This window comes from Paramormyrops kingsleyae, chromosome 25 (assembly GCF_048594095.1).
Source record: "Paramormyrops kingsleyae isolate MSU_618 chromosome 25, PKINGS_0.4, whole genome shotgun sequence".
In the NCBI taxonomy this organism is placed as follows: Eukaryota; Metazoa; Chordata; class Actinopteri; order Osteoglossiformes; family Mormyridae; genus Paramormyrops; species Paramormyrops kingsleyae.
In genome coordinates, this window is record NC_132821.1 from 19,887,554 (window position 1) to 19,899,956 (window position 12,403).

Below are 12,403 nucleotides of genomic sequence, written 5' to 3' on the forward strand. Positions count from 1 at the left end.
CACATGTAGAGCCACCCTCTGCCCCGAAGGTTCTCCCTTTGGAGTGTGATCTTTACACTATAGTGAGGCTTCCTCCGTTCGTCATGACTCACCAGTGGAAGGTGAATTTCCTCTGCAAACTTATAAAAAGCAAAGCAAGAGTGTATTGAACAAAGACAAGCTGATGCCAAAGTTTGAAGACAAAACTAAGGCAATTTTTATAGTCTTTATTGTTTCATTCCAGACAGTCTGTTTTATGGAAACATATAAACAGAGTATAAAAATATTGTTTGATGAACATATTATTTATTATCACCAGTTTTTGGGCCCAGCCTTCATGTTTGCCTTCGCTCCTATACTAAGAATAGGCTAATTACCATAAATAATTATCGCCAAACTGCGTACTTACTTGACCCCAGTCCCGCAGTTGAATAGTTGGGTTACAGGTTAGAGTTACCTTAGGCCTTTCACGAACGAGACAGTAAGGTGTGCATACAATGTCCTTTTCGTGTGAATTAATATAAAAAAAAAATGCAGTCGTATTACAATGACTGCAGAGCTGATATGAATAACACAGACACCAGAGTCAGTACAAAAGAGGACTTTGTTATGGTCACGGAGGCGCTATAGCTGATTGTTGTCTCTGCCATATCGAATTCGGTGATATCTGTCGTTGCTGTCGCATCTGATTCATCGGTCTGGGTCAATGTCGCGATTGTCGTGTCTGATCCAGTGGATGCCGTATCTGATTCGGTGCCTGTCGTATGTGATCCAGAGTTCGGGCTCAGTGTCGTGGCTGCCATATCTAATCCGGCGTCTGAATGATATGATACGGAGTTCGGGCTCAGTGTCGTGGCTGCTGTATCTAATCCGGTGTCTGATCCGGTATCTGTCGTATGTGATTCGGAGTTCGGGCTCAGTGTCGTGGCTGCCGCATCTGATTCCATCGTGGCATCTGTGGCATCTGAATCCGTGGTATGAGCAACAGCATACGAAAACAGCAGAACTGTCACTGAAGGAGGGAAGAAATACATTCAATAAATCGCGAGATGATTTGCAGCGTATTTCAATAAAAATGAAAAAGCGTGAAAAGAAATTCCGTTATAACCGTAAATGTAACAGGTCGATTGATAAATTAATAAATGATACATCTACTGAGGGGGACTCTGCCCCGGATGGACGAAATCTACCGAGGCCCCACCTCCAGTCGGCGAAATCTACTGAGGCACCCCCCACCCCGGTGGACGAAATTTGCCGAGATGGACTACCCCCTCACAACAGGTCGGCGAAATTCACCGAGAGGATTCGTTGGATGTAAAGTTCTTTATTTGACAAAATCACTTACCAAGCAGCAGACTGGTCACAGGAATAAATCTCATTAGCTTCATACTAGATGGTCGAACTGAGATGGAAAGAGTGTAACGATTAAAGTAATGCTCGAATGGTTTATTCATTAACTCACATAGCTAACACACATAGCTGTTAAAATACGCAATACAAAACAGTGTTAAACAAACAGTTTGTCTTCACCGAAAGGCCACAGCCTCTTATAATTAACTTGGAAACAACAGCTGATGGCGACAATTCTCAAGTTTTGACAGCTTTTGGTATTAAGAAGTTTGCTAACTTTCCAGCTACTTTGTCTTTGTATATGAGTTCCAGCTGTAATATACATAACACTGGAGGAAAGGCATTTTGAAAAATGTAATAGGCCTATTTTACAGGAAAGGATATGTTTCAACAAGACATGCATTTCAATAATCCACAATCCTCACATCTATTATGTTATTCTGCTGAATAAATTAAATACATAGATACTTACTCAGTGATGTCCAGTTAATAGGTAGGACAGTTCTTTTAATCCCAGAATGTTCTTCAAGTTGCTTCGCTGATGTTGGTATGGGAATATTTATTATGAGGTGGTAGTAGATGTTTCCTCCCAGCCACGTGCCAACAGCTCTGCGGCCAGTAGTGAACTGAGCAAAAGCCACGCCCCATGACCAAATTAAAGTTGATTTTTTTCATGTTGTTGACTTTTTTGGGTTCTGCCACACTAAATATGGAAAACCTTTGTTTATTTGTTTATTTTGGAGCAAACACATTTGCATAGTCAAGGGTGTAGATTTCGGTGTGGATGACAGGGACATGTCTCGAAGGTTCAGGGCTGATTTGGTTCTTACCAGTGTTGAAACCAAACCTCAGCCCTTGAGCATAGATACTGTTGAAAAATTACTGTTTAAGAATCAAGCCTAAAAGTATGTGAAAGAAAAGGAAGTTCAGTGGAATATAATTCATTTTGGCTCCTTATGGGACACAGTGAGGCTCCTATTTCATATCGCGTTCTCTTGGGACATATAAAAAAGTGTACAATCTTTTTGCTCTTGAATGAAACAGATGAACCCTGAGATTTGGTACATAAGAACATTAGAAATCTACAAATGAGAGGGGGCCGTTCGGCCTATCTAGCTCATTTGGGGAGAACTTAACTAATAGCTCAGAGTTGTTAAAATCTTATCTAGCTGTGATTTAAAGGAACCCAGGGTTTTAGCTTCTGCTACACTAGCAGGGAAGACTATTCCATACTCTACACGCTGTGTAAAGAAGTGCTTCCTGAAATTTGTTTGAAAATGTTCTCCCGCTAATTTCCACTTATAGCCATGAGTTCTAGTATTTAAACTAATATTGAAATAGCCATTTGGCTGAACAGCATCCAGACCCGTTAGAATCTTATAGACCTGGATCATGTCCCCCCTCAGTCTCCTTTGCTCAAGGCTAAACAGATTCAACTCAGCTAACCTCTCCTCGTAAGACATTCCTCTAAGACCAGGAATCATTCTTGTAGCCCTCCGTTGCACCTTTTCTAAGGCAATGTCCTTCTTAAGGTATGGTGACCAAACCTGCACACAATATTCTAGGTGGGGTCTCATATAAAGGAATTATATAAATGTAACATCACCTCCCTTGACTTAAACTCTAGAGATATATCCCAACATTCTATTGCCCTTTTTTATTGCTTCCCTACACTGGTGAGAGTGGGACACGGAAGCATCAACATACACATCGAGATCTTTCTCGTAATCAGCTACCTTTATTTCAGTAGCACCCATAAAATATCTGTACTTTATATTTCTGCTCCCTGCATGGATTACCTTACATTTATCTGTGTTAAATTTCATTTGCCAAGTATCAGCCCAGTCGCTAATTAAATCCAGATCCCGTTGTAGCCTCTCTGCTGCTAGATTAGTATCTGCTACACCACCCACCTTGGGGTCGTCTGCAAATTTAACCAGTTTACTGTATGTATTGGTGTCAGTATCATTAATGTAAATTATTGTGGCCTGTACTATGAAGCAGGGTTACTGGTTTATCGGGGTAACTTGTAGGATTTAAGGCAGCACAGTTTAAATGGACTTCATATTCGTTCACTTGTATTTTGCCCAGACTACCTTAAATCTGACAAGTTACCCCGATAAGCCAGTAACCCCGCTTCGTAGTGCAGGCCCCTGGACTCCTTATTCCATTCACAAGAGCTCAGTGACTCATCAAGGCCACTAAATATGGCTGTGTCCTAGTCGACAGGCTTACTTTAGCTAGCGCTAATTTTTCATGAGAATAGAACTAGCACTAATAGCCCAGAATGATGATAGGCAGTTTGCGGAAGTGTTCAGGTGTGACAGTGTTTTAAATACACACAAAAAATCGGGTCTTTTCACAAGGTCATCTACAAGGTTTTCTATGGGGTATTTCTAAGGAGTGGGTGACTATGATGTCTCCTGACTTAACCAATCACATACTATTTCCTGTGTTTTACTCACAAATTTAAACAGCAGATTTATCGGTGGCTTAACCTTCAGCTGTTTTCGGTCCTCCTAAGCAGATCAGGAGGCTGGGTCAGCATGCACGACAGCGCCACGAGGAGAAGTGCAAGCCTGAGGGGCAGGGAGTGTGATCACCGGCTCACCTAATAGTGTCACCCAGCTCATATTTTCATGCACGCATCTTCCTGCTAAAGCAAGTCAGTTTATGGCGGTTCTCACCCTTTCTGTGCAGCTGCGCTATGGCGGCCGCCTAGGGCACCATCTTTTTAGGGGGCGGTGAGTTAGCAAGCAGCCCATTTCAGTGTGTCTCAGACAGGGGGCGCCAGCGGTGCAGCTCGCTTGGGACGCCACAACGGGCTCGACCGGCATGGTTTCTATCCTTTGGTCGTTGCTTTATACACCACGGGGGGCAAGCATTCAGTCTCAGTCCAGCAGAGTGGGGCAAATTTTCAGCCCAGTAGTTGTATGCCCAAGACCAGCCTGTTTTGCCTTTATTCGTTGGGGACTTTGATGCCATATTTCAAGTGTTATTATCCCAATAAATTTATTACTGACATCTCAAGAAGAAAATAAATAATAAACATATTGAAGTGTTCAAGCAGTCTGACTTTTTCAGCCCCTCCTGGTCTCTTTCTAACATCCATTGTCTGAGAAACTTCCAGTGATTAGCCATAGGAAGTGATTAGTTGTGGCACCTCTGCAACTGCGCACTGCACTCACTCAGCTCTAAAAATCTCACACTGCTGCGTTCTTGCGCGTTCCTCTCTGCAGAGCAGTTGTGGTCTCATGTGTGCGTCTGTGCGTGTGGGTGTGTGCATGAGAAAACTCACTGGTTAATATTCTTAAGCGTTGTTGTAGAATTTTTAAGTAAAAAAATTATTTAGTTTAAGACCAGATGCATTTAACTTTGTTATATTATTTTGTTTCTGAGTCTCGAATTGGCCACTGCAGGCCTGCAGTCCAGTGACAGGCACACAGCTATGTGCCCAGGGTTACCACTATTGTTTTTGGGCCCCGTGAAAGTATCATATTGGGCCCCCACCCTAGAGCAATTATAATCCAAACTTTTTTGGTCTGGTCACTCACCTTTCTGATCACAGACATAGAGGCCTGACCCACTGAGCCACACAGCTTCCCCAATGATGTAAATTCCCACCGTGACTTGACATAATATTATGCAAATCATCTCGCGTAATATGACGTAATATACTTACCATAAAGTATTTTCAGCTTAAAACTGTATTCTCACTTTAATGTTTTGAGACATACCATAATTGGTATGACTGCTGTTTATTTTTGATCTCCAAGTGCATTCAGAAATTGACTGTCTAACGTGCGTATTGTTAGAATTGTGTGTGTGAATTGCCATCTTCAAAGCTGTGAATATCCACAAAAACTGGTGTAAACTAAAATGAGTACTTGGCATGTTGTCCCCTTCTTGCAGCAATACCTTTGGGCAATAGGTTTGATAAGTTTCTATTGATGCTCAGGATATAAGGTGTTCATAAGGAAAAACTTGTAAGGTAGTTACATTTATGTAAAAGTAGCAGAAAATTACTTTTTTGAAACATACACCTTCTTGTTGGAGGGAGGTTAACTTCCTAGGTATGAATGGCTCACAAGAGAGCTATGCGTGTACAGCTCATTCTCACAGCATGAGCGCTGCGGAGGAGAAATGCCCAGCTGGCATCACTGCTGATGACAAAGTCGGCAAACAGGTGTCAAATCTGACTCTCTGGGTGTTCTCTGTGGCATATTCTCCTCGCCACTGTAGTTCCTGCGGAATGACGACTCACAACATCAGTACACAGCAAGAATTAGTCTAATAAATTTAATAAGCTGAGAAATGTAAGTTGAGACACAGAAAACGCATAAATGCGGAAGAGTGGCAGGACATTAAGATGGGATTAATATATATTCAACACAGTGGTCATGCTTATTGGGCAAGCAGCAGCAAATCCGGTTCATGTGGCACAGCCTACATTTTGTGTTTCCACGTTCCCCATCATCCTTTTTTAAGACGTAGAGTCCGTGCCGTGCGTATGGTTTTTGAGCGCGGTCCATCTGTACTGTCATCATAAGCTTTACCGAAAATAAACATAATCCTGTGGAGAAACCTGTACAAAAGATTTTTATAAGTTTAAATTTAGAATGCCACATTTTACTATCGAACAGAATACGGGAAAAATATTGACTGGGCTACAGTCTTTTCATGCCACTTGCATGCTGAAGCAGATGTGTTTATAAGTGTTAATAACAGTAAACCCATTTAAATAGCAGACTCCCAAACATAATCCCTCAATGTATAAGAGGCACACAACAGCTACACTGATACACATAGGCTGAAGCTTTGTGGTAGGTGTTGACTGTTATTTTAGCTCAGTAGCTAAAAGCAGATGAGACCCCAAGTACACGAGGGACTTCTGAGGGCTGACCATGGATTTTTAAACCAGGGCTTTGCTTTTTCAAATATTTTAACAACCAGCTGAACAAGATTTGTGGCAGCTTAGCAATTATTTACTCCAGAAAATAGCTTTAAGGTCATTTAACCTCATTTGTCATGACGTTCTCTGAGCGACTTCTACTCCAGCACCTCACAGTCATGGCCATTGTCCTCCAGGACCCGTTGCAGTTTGCATGCAGACCTAACAGGTCTGTTGATAATGCCTTTAACTTGGCACTGAACTCCATCTTGTAACACCTAGGGTGTGTTCCAGTTAGCTGTGATAACTTAAGCAAGAAGTGATGATTGTCCAATAAGAGTTTATGTAAAGAAAATTCCTACTGGGCAATCATGGGTTTTAGCTTAAGTTAACCCAGCTAACTGAGAAATCCTGGATGGTCCTGACACTTATGTAGGCATGTGGTGTTTGTTGATTTTGTCTCTGCTTTCAACATCATCATTCTTAGCCTGCTGCAGGATAAACTGTGACAGCTCAATGTTCCCTCATCTGTCTGATACTGGATCCGCAGCTTTTTGTCCAACAGGATTGATAGTCATATTTCTGACCCACTATGCCTCCACAAGGCTTTGTGCTCGCTCCCCTCCTCTACTCTCTGCATCAATGACTGCACTTCTGACAGTGACTCTATTAAACTTATTAAGTTTGCAGGTGACACCACCTTGGTCACTCTCATCTCAAATAACGGCGAGTCCACGTAACAGCAGGAAGTGATACGGTTGGTGTCGTGGTGCGGAATCGACAACCTGCTAAACACACACAAAACTGCATAGCTGATTATTGATCTCAGAGAGAAACCAACCTCACTGCATTCACTGGAAATACACGGTTGCTCTGTCAGCAGAGCAGAGTGCCACAAATTCTAGGGCACTACCATTCAGTAGGATCTCAGATGGGACAGACACAGTAGTGCACTTATGACGAAGGTCCATCAGTGCTTCTATTTCTTGCGACAACTCAAGAAATTTGTGCTGCGCCAAGCACTGCTGATCCAGTCCTACACTGCCATTGTAGAGTCCATCATCACATCCTCAATCACCACCTGGTACGGCTGTGCATCATTACACATCAAATGAAAGCTGCAGTGAAACGGTGCAGTGTGAGGTGAAAATCATTGGCTGTCGGCACTCCAACACTGAAGATCTCTACTCATGCAGGATGAAGGAGAGGGTGAGGAAAATCATGGCTGACCCCTCCTGCCCTGGTCACCACCCGTCCCAGCAGAGACTCAGAGCGAGAGCCCTAAAGACTCGGAACAACTGTTGCCTCCACAGCATCTTCCCTCAGATCATCATCCCTCTAAACAAGGATCATTTTCACCTCCCTCCAGTTTAAACTGCTGTGTAAGCTCTGTATTACACGCACTGTAATGCACTCAGCCACTGCCTATCCCATGCCATGCCTTAATCCTTCCGCGTTGGAACCTTCACCAGTTCCACCACTGAAATCAGTACACATTTTCACGATTGCACTCAAGTCGTTACACTGTTACATTGCATATACTTCCTATTTGCAGTTTGCTTGCATATAGTCTATTTATGTTTCATTTATCTCTTGCATATATTTTATTTTGTATCTTGTAGATCTTTTCTTTTTTTTATTTTTTACCTATTATTGGATTGACACTGTGTTGACACCTACGCCAAGAGGAATTCCTTGTACACTTGATACTCGGCAAACAATACAGAATGTGATTCTGATTCAGATTTAAGAGGACCACTTGTCCTCTCTGCCAAAAATGACTGATTATAAATAGTTGTTTAATGCTGATGACTGGAAAAAGCAGAACAGTAACAGCAAACCAATGTAACATGCAATTACACATAAAAGAAACAATTGATAGCTCCTATGATCTGATTTCATTAATAATGATAAATAAAGTAAGCTTAATTACCAAAAAGCTCTCACACCATTTTCCATTGCGCTATGTTTGTGGAAGAAATGGTTTAAGCAATAAAGGTAATTAATAGAAAAACTAGGATATGCAGGATGACGACTTCTTGGTAAGTTGGTAACTGGAGTCTGCTGTTCCAATTAGTTCAAGTGCAGGTTTGACCTGCCCTGCTGTGTCGAAAAATCATAACCTTCTTGTTATCTGCTCCTCACAACAGAGTTGTGTTCAAGTGTGATATAATCTGACTGAAAGAGAGTCTTAGAGAACCTCTGAAGCAGAGTTATAGAAACTGGAAAGGGTTAAAATAGGCCTTCTGAAGACTTGGGCCTCTTTCAGTCCACAGTTGGGCAGAGAGGTTACAAATGTATGACATTCAGCACTGTTTCTGCTATACTTAGGAGTGGGTGTCCAACAAAGATCAGTGCAAAAGCACACTGTGGAATCCTCAGACGGGTAACAAAGGAAGATGGGATGAAAGTGTTGGATCTGCAGGCATCTCGTGTTCATGAATCTATCATGAGAAAAACGATGTTCATGGAAGGTACAGAGCAGACCTGCCGCCTCTGTGTGGATGTGCATGTCGTCACACAAGACTAAAGCTGGTCAAACAAAAACATTTTGGTCAACATTTGTGGAGAATAAAACTCTGCTTACAATACCAAGCCCTCAACCCAGCTGTGATGCGTGGTGGAGACAAGTAAATACTGTGGGGCTGCTTTGCTGCCTCGGGCCCTGAGTGTATTGCAGGCACAGGCTGGGGGCGGATATATTTTTTTTCTTGCACAGGAAGATTCCTAACTGAGTGAAATGACCTGTAAGTATCTAAGCAGCAGCCAAATGACCAGCTGTTGGAATTCTCTAAGGACAATACAATCCCACAATTCCTTGATGCAGCAGCATCAGCATGTTTGAAACTGAAGAATGATGATATGTAGTGGATTTATTGGCCTAACATGTTGTTCCTAGCTTGCATGATTTATTATTTTCATACAATAATTGGGATGTATGTCAGTAAATATGTGTGGGCAGGAAGGTGAGCCTAAGAACCTCAAAGTGACAATCATTTCATTTCAGTTTTGTGACTGGTAGCCTATATCCCTTTTAAAATCTCAATTCCAACCGTGGTAACGATGTAATATTTTTCACCATGTTACCTATGTTCATATAGCCCCCATGAAACAACACAGGAAGATCGCACAGGGTGAAGTTGCGGTTTTTGTGACTCATTTTCAAAACATTGCAGTTTCACATGGCAGATCTACGTCGATACCATCCACCGTCGCATAAATGTAAGTACTGTCGGATTCTCTTAGCATCGCAGTCTTCCCCTAGGTCCTTATGACTTTTCTTTCCCACCTTTCCTGTACCTCATGATGTTTTCCATCAAGGTCCAAGAAGAAGTAATTAGGAGAGGGATGTAGGTCATACTAGTCAACCACAGCCATAGAGGAACCAGGGAATTCATAAAGTTTGCCAAGAAATTGTACAGCAGAATGTTTATCCTTTATCTAAAACCCAAATGGAATCTAGGTCAAACAAAATGACAATGATGTAAAACACAGCAGTAAATTAACAACAGAATAATTCAGAGGAAACTTCATATTTTAGAATGGCCAAATCAGAATCCTGAAGTCCATCCCATTAAAAAGCTATAGCCTGATCTGAAGCAAGCCAGGCTTCCTAAATATACTTGAACCGAAAAAGTTTGTATAGTGCAATTGGCAGAGGTAGCAATTTCAGGTACAAAAAGTAAAAATCCAGACCATGATTTACTTTCAACCAACCAGCTGAGCATAAAGAGTCACAGTCATAGAGTACTCAACTGGTTGGTTGAAACAAAATCTTGGTCTGGATTTGTACTTTCTGGATCTGAAATTTCCACCTCTGGGAACTGGGTGAAATACCTCCTATGTGCGGTGTGTGAAATGGATTAGTTGAGATTATAGCTGTTGTGGCAGCACCACCTGCTGGCGATATACTGCACATACAAAACTAATTTTTATATACAGTTTACTAGGTAGGTAGGTAGAAAACTTTATTAATCCCTTGGGAAGGTTCCTCTGGGAAATTCAGTTTCTAGTAGCACCATAGCACCATACAACATACAGTTACACATACACATACATTACAGTTACAGATGAATACTACCTATATCTGCAGAAAATACAGACACCTAACTGTTCACAGACCTTCATCAGGGTTGACCCTGGGTGTTCCGGTACGCTAGTTCTGCAGAGCAGCCACCCCCCAAGCAAAAAAATAAAAGTCAGTCACGGTGCAAAGAACCCAACAATCATTAACACTAAAAGGAAACTTAGTAGTCATGATCCATGTCTTTGGACTGCTGGAGGAAAGCAGAGAGGCGGGAGAAATCATGCACATCACAGGAAGAGTGCACGACTGCATGTAGAGGGAGGATTCAAACCCCCGGCCTTGCATACATGAGGAACCCCCATGCTCCATCATACATTACCTCTAGGCTGAGTCATTATGATGTGCAAAAATGAGGATGTTTGAATGTATCCACAATGTGATATAATGTAGCTGCACTAACAGCAGACACATGCTTAGAGAGGGCGCTGAACTGTCACACTGCAGCAGGGGTGGGCTTACAGCTTAGAACTGTGGCAGCACACTCTATGTTTCCATTCACTGCACATGATGTGGGCATTTCAGGTTGTTTCCTGCCGGCATTCCCCACACTGCCCCGTGTGTTCATCGGTATACAGCATTATCTTTCCTCAGAGGTGAGAGGCGGTCCAGTGTCCTTACTGGTTTGATTGTGTGTGTGGGTTTTGCTCTGGCAACCTCTAACCTGTCCATAGTGATGGACCAGCACACCATTCGTGTGTCCTGGAGGTTCCCAAGACAGGCTCCAAGCCCACCACCACCCTGCATGGTGGCTATGGACCATGGATGGACACAACAGAACAAATGCATGATAGCTCCTTATGCCGTGGTACCTCAGTTCTCGGACTCATTAGAACTTGAATTTCTTAAAAGTCGAACCAACCAGTTCGAAAAAAAATTACCTAGAATCTCAGAAGTCACACCGTGAACGCCGACCTAAGATAACTCGTACGCGCGGGGAAATGAGTCACGCGGCACGTCTCTCAGCGGAAACAAAGGGTAACGCTTCAGTCTCAGCCTCGCATTCGCTGTGATAGCATCGTGTATGTTTACACTAGCTGAATACATATATTTCGACAGTAAAAATACATTTAGACAATGAAAGACAGTAACAGTAATTATTATTATATAATAAAATACATTTTTTTTTATTATTATTAAATATTTTAATATTAATAATAAAACATTAATACATTTAATTATAATAATATTGTCGTGCCGGGCAGGGGCGGAACGGAGACAAAGGCGCAGACGTCAGGGAATCGGGGAATACGGGTTTAATTACAGGTAAGGCAGGCAAACCGCAGACGGACAATACAATGACCGGAATGGGGAAACAAACTGAAACACGGACTAAATACAGAGGACTGATGAGAACAACCAGCAACAGCTGATCACACAGGGATTCCACACGGGGTTAACGAGGGGGCGTGTCACACGGAAGGAGCGTACTGTCGGGGCAGGACACATTGTTTTTTTTTAACTTTACACATTGTTTGGATACATTTATTTTCTTACTTTACAAATTACTGTTTTGATAAATGTGTTTAGATGTATTTAGTACAGTATATGCTCTTCTTGTTATATCCGGTTCATTTTGTGTTTAAATGCTAAAAACCAAACATATTTAGGTGTACGTTTTTGGGGCTGGGAACCAATTAGCCTAATTGGTTTTCCATTATTTATTATGGGGAAAAATCGATCACAACTGGAACTTTTTAGGATTCGATCCGGAGTTCTGAACGGATTAAATTCGAGTTCTGCGGTACCACTGTATTTCTATGGTATGATGTTAAAATGCCAACTTCTAGCCAGTCACACAATATACACTATATATTTATTTGTTCGAATATACTACACATTTTAGTTATTTTCTTTATTATATTTTTTTCTTATAAAATGTCACTATAGTGGCAGACCAACTTTCACTGTACACTGTATACAAGGACAATAAAGGAATTGTATTCTATTCTATTCTATTCTATTCTATTGTGTATCTAGTTTCATATAAGGAATTAAAGCTGCATCTGTGTAATTACCTCACTAAATATTATGTTACAGTTGGAGCAAAAGATCTGATTTGAAACATTGATGCAAAATGATACAAAGTACTGTTTCAA

At 41.7% G+C, this 12,403-nt stretch overlaps 1 long non-coding RNA gene across 1 annotated transcript; it reads right to left on the reverse strand.

Annotated features, from left to right (window-relative positions):
- Positions 1-186: 186 nt before the first annotated feature.
- Positions 187-1,941, reverse strand: LOC140582965 (uncharacterized). The gene is made up of 3 exons (XR_011985767.1): positions 1,802-1,941; positions 1,325-1,381; positions 187-991 (listed from the first exon to the last, which is right to left on the reverse strand). It is a non-coding gene; the product is annotated as an uncharacterized lncRNA (long non-coding RNA).
- Positions 1,942-12,403: the final 10,462 nt, after the last annotated feature.